At 54.7% G+C, this 9,668-nt stretch overlaps 1 pseudogene; it reads right to left on the reverse strand.

Moving 5' to 3' along the window:
- Positions 1-8,924: 8,924 nt before the first annotated feature.
- LOC114007155 (uncharacterized) lies at positions 8,925-9,023 on the reverse strand (annotated as a pseudogene).
- Positions 9,024-9,668: the final 645 nt, after the last annotated feature.

The following is a 9,668-nucleotide window of genomic DNA, read 5'->3' on the forward strand; positions in this document are numbered from 1 at the left end:
AGGGAGAACAGCACGCGAGTTGCCAGGAACACGGTCAGGGGCTGCAGCTCCAGTTCAGCTTACGCCAGGCAGACACTGCGCGGAGAGCCACCAGAGACCCAGCCTGTGCGCCGCGCTCCTACCACGGAGATCCAGCTGCGAACGGGCTGCCGCTCAGAGGCGGACCCGGCTAGTGGTCCAAGCTGGCTCAGCAGGCCCGGAGTCCCGCCCCGCCCTGCCCAGGTGGCCTTCTGGCATGTTGTCCCGGTCAGCATCTGGGCGTGTCCGGAGCGCGAGGCCCTCACGGTGGGGTGTTCCCAGCGACAGCGCGGTGGCCTCCCCTGCCTGTCCTTCGAGGCCTGCTGAAGGACTCGCGCGGTGGGATTTCACAGAAGCCTACTCCGTTTTTCCTCTCCGTGCAAATTTAACCTTACCATACCAGGTCCATCTCACTTCGAAACCTCCTAAGGTGACTTGCTTGGAATGAGGCTGTCTGCACAAACTGCGGGGACACCAGGCTGGGCCTTTGCTGCGCCCATCCATAACCTTCTAGCCGTGTGCCTAGGAATGGGTCCCCAGAGCCGGCGTAGCCCTGGTGCCTGCGGCTGCGCAGCCAGGTCTCGGGTCTCAGGGTCTCGGGGCCTGGGCTCTGCACACCCAGCCCGTGTGCTGTGTGTGTCATGGAGCAAGGCCCAGCAGGTGTGGAGAGGTCCTTCCCGTCACCAGGGCCAGGTGGGGACAGGTGCCGAGCATTTCTGACCCTTTCGGAATTCAGTGGTGACTTCTGGAAAGACCGGTCTAACGTGCAAGAAAGTTAAACAAAGAGCCTTGGGCCGGATCCCACATGGTCATGGGCGGTTGAAATCCCAGCCCCTCCAGCTCGAAAAACCTGCCAGGGCTCCTGAGTACGCATGCCCACACCCCACAGGCTGGAGCAGGGAGGGGAAAGGATTTGGGGGCAATGCCCCATTGAGGGGTACTCTCTGCCTTTATCTGGGGAGTGCTGGGGCCTCTTGACAATTAAAGAAAAATAAAAAAAGAAAAGAGTCATAGGAAACGAACCAGGAATGAGGGCTGGGTTTGACCCAAGGCTCGTTCTGGAGTGGTCGGCTTTCTGTGACAGCAGAGCAGGACTGGCTCCAGGGGACTCTCGGCGGGCCTTGGGCACACCGCTTGGCCCTTCTCATACTGTTGACGGGGCCCACGAAGGGACAGGCCCAAGCTGACAGTGGGGAAGATCATGCGACATCTGCTCCGAGTCTCTGTGCTCCCAGTTACCTATTCCCACACACAAAGAAAATTACGATCAAAATGTATCACTTTAGGATATGGGAATGAAGACTAACCCATGAAAATCTGATCATTAAACAGCTTGAGAGAAATATGAGGTCTTCAAAAATTCATGAAAAATGTGTATTACGAAAAAAATGCACATAAATTTCAAAGTTTTTGCTCTAAAATAAACTGGTATTTTAATTCCATTTTCCACAGACTATTCAGTCTCCCCACACAAGTTTTTTCAATTCAATAAATAGTACAAAGATGTAAAATAAACAAAAGTAAAATTAATCCTGCAAAATTGTTCACATGCTTCTGTCCTAGATCGCTAAATCTGACAACAGGCCCCGCAGATGGTGTGATGGCCACATCGCTGGACTCCCACGTAGAGGGCTGCAGTTCGAGTCCTGGATCCAGCGACTTAGAACTCACCCTCTGCATGAATTAGGGGACGGGGCACTCCGCTCCTCCCCTGGCTGTCCCGTCCTCGGGGTATGACCTGGCACAGCACTCACTGTAGCCCAGTCCCGCCTTCCAGCTTGGAGCCACGTGTTTTCAGGGTGACATCCTGGAATCCCCAGGAGCCTGAGCCTTCCTGACAGCACGGCGCCTTGCCAGGGACAGAAAAGGAGCGGCTTGCAGAACCAGCATCCTTCCAGCGGTCACCTCGCGGCCCAGCCCCTGCTGCAGGTGGACAGCGCAGGAGGGATGCTGGCCTCGGGACGTCCGTATCGCACAGAACAGGACCTGCAAGGGCACGTTCCCGCCGTAACGTTCTCGCCAAAATGACAAGCCAGAGCACGGCTCCATCTGTCCATCTGGCCCATCCCATCCACCGGGCTCCAGGCAGCCCCGCGCTGCTCTAGTCAGGCACACCAGACCCCGCGTGCCTTTGCAGGCGCTCGGACGTTCTGGCCACCGGTGCAGCTGGTACTCAGGGCCAGGCCGGACCAGCACGTGAGTCCCTGGGATGTACCCTTTACCCCTTCACAAACAAGGGCTTTAGGAAAGAGCCCAGGGTCAGCCCCAGGCCTCGGCGCTGCTTACATTAGAACGACGCCTGCCCCTGACACGCTGACGGAGCTGTGGGGAGCGGCCACTTTCGGCCAGAAGGTCTGAGACGGAGCCCTGTCCTGCAGCCCACCCCGCGCTCTGGGGACAGGCGCAGGTCCTGGGGGCTCTGGGGAGCTCGCAGATCGCCCAGGCACCAGCCACCTCTCCGCCTCCGTGGGCCAGGTGGGCCGACGGGCACAGCGGGAGCACACCCTTTGAAAACCGTCCGCACATGCAGAGCTTGGAAGCAAACAGGTATCCTAGCAACCAGGCCGCAATAGTCCGGCAAATGGGGCTGGCGTGGAGAAAGCACGGTGTGGAGGCTCTCAGTCTCCGGGCCTCCATGCAGTGGGCACCAATACGCCCAAGCTCTGTGACCAGAGTCTGGCATCAAAGCTGAAGTTCGCTGGGCAGTGCTGACATGGGTCAACGTTTCATGTGAGGACAAGGTCGTCATTTACTGAGCAGCTGGAATGTTCTAAAGTGTGCTCAGAGAAAGCCAGAAGTGCCTCGTTTTTGAAACCTAGCTTATGGTGTTCACACCAAACATCTTAGAGCATCATGCAGTAGTGGAGTACAGTTATGCTTCTTTTGTGGTTTGCATGGCCGCGTGGTCTAGTGTGACCACAGGGTCAAGCATGCCACACGGTCTAGCACAGCCATGTGGTCTACTGTGGTCGCATGGTCTAGCATGGCCACGTGGTCTAGCGTGGCTGCGTGGTCTAGTGTGGCCACGTGGTCTAGCGTGGTCGTGTGGTCTTGGGTGGCCACATGGCCAAGTGGTCTAGCATGGCCGTGTGGCCTAGAGTGGCCACATACCCTAGTGTGGCTACAAGCTCACTTCTGTTTCTCTCTCTGGAAATATGTCAGGTGTGTGCCCTGTCAGTGTAATTCCCTTTCATTCATCTGCAGTCAAGGTTTTAGGAGCCTACCCAAGACCTTGGTGTTTTGGGGTGTCCCAGCAGGCCCCGATGTGGCTAGTAGGGACCATGTCAGGGTGTGGATGACTCCCCCGCTCCTGTTTCCCGGTCACCACTGAGATAAGCCGCTACGTCTGCTTAGACCCATCCTACAATCCAGGCAGCCTGCTCTCCACCTCGCCGTTTGATGCTCTTGACGGAGCTGTGGAGGTGTCACTTCAAGGCTGAGAATGACCAGGCCGACCCTCTCTTGAGAGCGCCAGGACTGTGGCCTGCTCAGGACAGAAGGTGAGGTGGGGACTAAGATAAGCCAAAGCTCTGAAGCAGCACTCAGGGACCGTCCCAGCCGCTCACAGGGCCCGGGACCGTGCCAGCCGCTCGCAAGGCCCGGGCCCCTGCCAGCCGCTCACCAAGCCTAGTGCGTCTGTGGGAGCTAGGGCAGGGCCAGGGCTCATAGCTGTCCTCAGGTGAACTCCATGTTGTTGCAGAAAAGAAGCCTGGAGGGTCCTCTGTGGCCTGTGCCAACGTCCAATGCCATTGTCAGGGAAGCCCAGGGGAACCCCGCTGGGCAGGGCAGGATGGTAGCAGCATGGACCTTGCAGGAGGGGCCTAGTTCCCTCCCCCACTCAATAAAGTCAACCCACCAGGCAACCACATGTGTCTCTACCGAGAGAGCCAGTGTCACCACCACTGTCCCCACCCAGGTGAGCAGGGAGGGCGGGGTAGTGAACAGCCCAAAACACAGAGCAGCTTCAGACTGTCTGTCCCCCAAGAAAGTCCAGGTGGGCGCAGGCTGACCTCCCAGGAAGAGGGGAGGGCGTGGACAACAGCAGGGGGCTGGACCGGACACGCCCCACAGTAAGGGCGCCCTGGACCTGCGGGCTCAGGGAAAGGACACATGCGAGAGGGTGCATGAACGTCCTGCGTACTAAACACATGGGCACTGTGCGACTCGGTGTGCACGGGTCCCAGAGAACATCTTATTAAAACCAACTTTACCTTTTTTGCCATAGGGTGCATGCGTTTGCTGGAGAGACACAGAAAGGGAGTGAAAGAGAAAGTGAGAAATCAACTCCAGGGGGATGGCCCTGCCACAGTCCCTTCTCCTCCCTTCTCCTCTTGGGATTTTGGGCACACATGCGCATGTGCCTTGCCTGAGTTTCAAGCCATGAGGTCTGGGTCTCGTATGGTCAGCCATGTGAGAGTCCTGCACCTTAACCCCCACGCCACCTGCTGATCCTCTTTTCACTTCTTTAAAGTGGCTAAAGGGAATTGTAAACCACAGTGGGCCCACTTTACGCTCCTGCTGGACAATGCTGGCTTTTCCAATCCAGATGCCGGGGCGCGGGGGCGGGGGCTTCAGTCAGACTGCTTGGCACTGTGTTAAAAAAACTGCTGATCTGAGGTGATGGGCCATTGGTTGCTGTTGTTTATTTCATTTTTTAATGGAATTATATCAGTTGTTCCTGTTCATCTGGCTGCAGAAAGGAGGGCGTGGTGGCTCTCACGGCCTTTGACGCCTTCCATGGGCTTCACTTCTGCCGCGGAGGGAGGGCGGCGACCTGGCAGTCTGCCTGCTCCTCCCGCCAGGGCTCAGAGGCGGATTCCAACAGCCTGGGTCGGCCCTGCCACAGCCGAGGGTCCTGGAGGCCTGGCTGGTCCCGCAGCCTCCCTGAGCCTGGGCTTCCCGTCCACGCAGTGGCAAAGGCAATGGCCCTCCCTGGTGACGTGGGAGGCTCAGGACAGAGGAGAAGAGAAAAGGGGATGCGCTTTGTAAAATACGACGCACACGCAGGGTGTCTGCTCCTGGGGCTGCGCCCTTGCAATAGAAAGTCACAGAGGCTCGTGGGCATGACTGACATAATCGTTTCATTTAATGCAGAGGAAGGCATTTCTGAGATTAAGTGAGACCTCCACAGGGTGAGTGGTCTTTTCATGTTTTCCGTATTTGTCATCAAAGCCTCACGTCTTCAGCGCTGAACGCCACCTCTGTGACACGGAGGCGTTGCCTGGGCCGAGCTCTGAGAGTGCGGGCGGGGTGTGGTGACTTCATCCTCACCCTTTGCTGTCCAAGCAGACATCTGTGACGTCTGTGAAGCGAACGCCTCGCTTTAACAACTCGACGTGCGTCTCCGCAGTGCCTGCGCCTGGCTCTGCCCCCTCGCGGTGATCAGAATTCCGAGGGCGACCTTCGCTTGTCTCTGACACACTCGTGACTGGCGTGGGGACGCGTCTGCTGCCTGGAAGGGCCCCCGTCCCCCCACAGCAGGCAGGTGAGAACGGAGACCTCCGTGGGACCGCACGCACAGGTGTACGTTGGCAGCCTCGGCGGGTCGTGGGGTCCCAGCCCACGGGCCTTGCTAGTCCCTGCCAGGAAGCCCACCTCAGGCTCAAATGTGACAGTCCTGAAATGTCCTCGAACCCTAGCCCTGGGTGGGAGGCCTTCCATCCCAGGGCCCCCCGGACACCTGTGGGTGGGCACGTCTCTCTCAGGAATGTTATTCCAGGGAGGGCAGGACGAAGGTGAGCGTCACAAACGTGCCACCTGCCCACCGTCGTCACATGCCTGGCTACACCCGAGGCTTTGCCGTGTGAGGGGAGAAGGCCGGGGTGCAGAAGACAGAGGCAGAAAAGCGGCCCTGGCTGAGCCTCAGTGCACGCCACAGCATCGCCTTCACACGTGTTGTTCCGTGTGGTCCCATAGAGTTGCCATGAAGAGAACATCCCATAGAGGAAGAGACTTCCGTGGGTTGAGCACGTGACTAGGGGACCAGCCCAGTCGTCACCAGAAAGTGGTGGCAGCAGGACGATCGTCCCTCCACAGCGTGCTGACCCGGAAATGGGATCTGTGGAGAGTGGCCCCTGCAGCTCCAGACTCCCAACGCTCACCTCTCCACTGCCTGCCTGCAGGGCACGGCCCTGGACCACGGCCCGGCCCTGGACCACGACCCGCACAGCACGTCAGCCCACAGTGGCCACGGCAAGGGAGGTAGCCCTGGGAGTGACATGTTCCCCCACAACTACACGTAGCTTCATGGGGAGAACGGCTCAGGGACGCGTGGCTTAAACTGGAACTCCTTCACAACCCAGAGCAGGCCCCAGGCCTCTTTTTTCCCAGCAGCCTGGGGCTCACCCGCAAAACCACACCTTCTGGGAGCGGGGCTTGGGACACACCTCCAGGAACACCAGTACAGTGTTTTGACAAAGAAGTGCTTTCGACCTCCCTGTGAGACCCCTGCAGAGAGCCCTGGCAGGACTTTGCAACTCCGCAGGCCCGTGCACAGTAGGGACAAGGTGTGTACCCCCAGTTCTGTATCGGCAGACGCCCAGCAGACGAGAGAGACAACGGGAAGTTTGGGAGGACCCTGCCACCCTTCAAATGGGAGCTACAGCATCGCTGACTCTGTAAGCGGAACTTGCTCTTGAAAATGCGTGCATGCAGGGAACCAGCAGTTAGCATAATGACTATGTCGCTGGACTCCCACGTAGTTGACCGCGGTTCACGTCCCGGACCCGGTGGCTTAAAACTCACGCTGGGTGTGTGTGCGTGCATGCCCAAGATCCCAAGAGGAGAATGGAGGGGAAGGGATTGCGGCATGACCATCCCCCCTGGGGGAGTGATTTCTCGCTTTCTGTCTCTCTGTCTGTCTCTGTCTGTCTGGTGAGCACACGCGCCCTATAGTGAAAACCTCTCCAAAAAAAAAAAAAAAAGAAAGAAAAGAAAATGCGTGCGTGCTCCTTACGTCGCCTGAGCTGCCGATTTCCCTCTCTCGGTGAGAAGGATTTTTCATTTTCTTTTCCATAATCTATTCATAGCCAACTCTCCTATTTCCTGTGAACCACAGTAGGAAACACAAGATGCATGCGCTGACGAGCGGCATTCCCTAGTAGGCCCTCTTCCCCTCACAAGCGCAGCTGTGACAGGCGTGCACTGGCGGCGTCTCGGACATGCCTGTGCTAGGCCACGCCCAAAGGGAAAGTCGGATGATCATTTGGAAGTATCTGAATAGCTGACTTAAACCAAAAGGGAAGTACCGGAAGACGCGTCTACGCTCATCTCACCGTTTTCCATGTGGATGTGCTGAGAATGCGGTATTTCATATCATCGCAAGTATGGACCTAACAAATAAGCTAATGGTGCGTCGACAAGTGTTTACACGCCCCAGTTCTTTATGTCTGAGAGAAAGGAAGCTATTTCGAGGGACCACCGCTGGCCAGAGCGCTTAGCAGCGAACACTCCAACCTCACAATGGCTCGGAAGCTGGGTGTTGGCGTCCAGGAGGCTCTGAGCTTTACCCTCCTTACAAGCTACCAGGAGAGCCTGCCGCGGCTTCAGGGATGCTGGCAGAAGACCTGAGCTTTCTGAGTCAGACACAAAGGATTTGTTACTCACAGCCCAGCAGACGACGTGCTCAACTCACACAGGTTATTAACTTTAAACATCGGAATTCAAATCTAGGATGGTCTGTCTCCAAAATTCAGTTCTGCATCACCCTGCCGGAGAGTACTCCTCCACATTAGAGCATAGAAGGTGCTTTTCCCAGACTCCTGGATTTACCGTACTGGCCCCGAGAGTGTTCAGACACAAACATTTCCAAGGACAGATCTATTGTCACCAACCCTTTAGCCCTGCCGCTCACTTTGGGGTGAAGGAAATGCTGTGACATTACATGGGGTGATGACTGCACAGCCCTGTTAAGTGTGGTGAACATTCTACAAACAGCTGAACAGTACACATTTAGAGGTGGGTATTATGGTATTAAATAGGTCAATAAAGTCATTGTATACAAAACTGTTGAACTTCCTGAACTAATATCAGTATAGGCAATCTTCCACTCTAATCATTTTAGCCTCTCTGTATTCTCAATCAGATACGTTTCCCATTATTGTACGGCCTCCTAATGATACCGATGCTAACAAAAACAAGACTTGCCTCTTCAAGAGGGTAATAAAACTGATCAATTCCAAGGCATAAATAGCCAGATCAAGGATGAAAAGATGAGGCATCACTACAGGTCCTACGTACATTGGGATGAATTTAGGGAGACATCATAGATTACTTCATGCCAGTAAGTTCGAAATTTTGGATGAACTGGACATAATCTCCAGAAAATAACATTAACCAATATTGACACAAGAAGAAATAGAAGATTTGAAGAGTCATACAACTATTCAAGGAATTGCACCAGTAATTAAATCTCTCCCCCTCTGACTCCACACATCACCACCCCAAAATGAAATTCCAGGTTCAAGTAAATTATATAATTTTTAAGGGAGGTAGGGGAAGGTCAGAAAATAGAAAAAGGGGGACATTTCCTACAGTTTTTTGTTTGTTTGTTTTTAGTTTGCTTTTTTTTTTTTGAGAGACAGGCTTTTTTGGCTTTAGGGCCTGTGTGCTTGCTGGAGACAGGGATGGAGAGAGACAAAGAGACAGAAAACTAGAAATCACCTCCTGGGAGGATGGTCGTGCCTCAATCCTTTCTCCTCCATTCTCCTCTTGGGGTTTTGGGCATACATGCACACGTGTCCAGTGTGAGTCCAGGACCAGAACTGTGGTCAGCCATGTGGGAGTCTAGCGACATAACCATTATGCCATCTGCCGGTCCCTCTCCCTATAGTATTTACGAGAGCCGGGTAACTGTGCATGCTTCTTATTATCACCGTACGGACAGGGTCAATGTAACGTGGAATGCGAAAGGTATGAAGCACATCACGGCTGCGTGCCGTCCTTGCGCAGGGCCGTGCGATCCTCTCTGTCTGGTTTCAGTTTTAGCACATGCGCTGCTTGAGCAGTCATGAGGGCAGAACTTTGATAGCAAAACCGAACAAGGACATTAGACAAAAGAAAAGTGATAGGCTGGTTCTCCCTGTGCATACAAATGCATATTTTATAAATAAAATATTAGCAACTCAAAGATAGGACTATATAGAAATGACACAGCACAAGATTTTGGGTTTGCTCTTCGGAGCATTATGTTAACCTCACAAAAAGGAGAGAAGTAGGGCCAGCGGATGGTGCGGTGACTGCGTCGCTGGACTCACACCTGGCTGCAGTGGGAGCCCTGGCCCTGGTGGCTTGAAAATCATAGCAGGCATGTGCGTGAATGCCCAGGGTCCCGGAGGAGACTGAGCAGAAGGGATTGTGCCACAGCCATCCCCCAGGGAATGATTCCTCGCGTTCCCTCTCACTGTCTCTCTCGCTCCAGCGAGTGCGCAAGCCCTAAGGCAAATTACAAAAGAAAGAAAATTAATTCTTAGAATCATTTGTAAATTCAAATTTATAAAATTTTGAATTGATTTATAAATTTTATTTATTTATTTTAGAGATTTTTGCTAACAGGCACATCTGCTCACCAGAGAGACAAGAGAGAGACAGAGAGGCAGAGACTGAGAAGTCACCCCCAGGGAGAAGGGCCTTCTCACTTTCCCTTTCTCTCT

The sequence above is a fragment of the Tupaia chinensis genome, unplaced genomic scaffold (genome assembly GCF_000334495.1).
Source record: "Tupaia chinensis unplaced genomic scaffold, TupChi_1.0 Scaffold000132_1, whole genome shotgun sequence".
In the NCBI taxonomy this organism is placed as follows: Eukaryota; Metazoa; Chordata; class Mammalia; order Scandentia; family Tupaiidae; genus Tupaia; species Tupaia belangeri.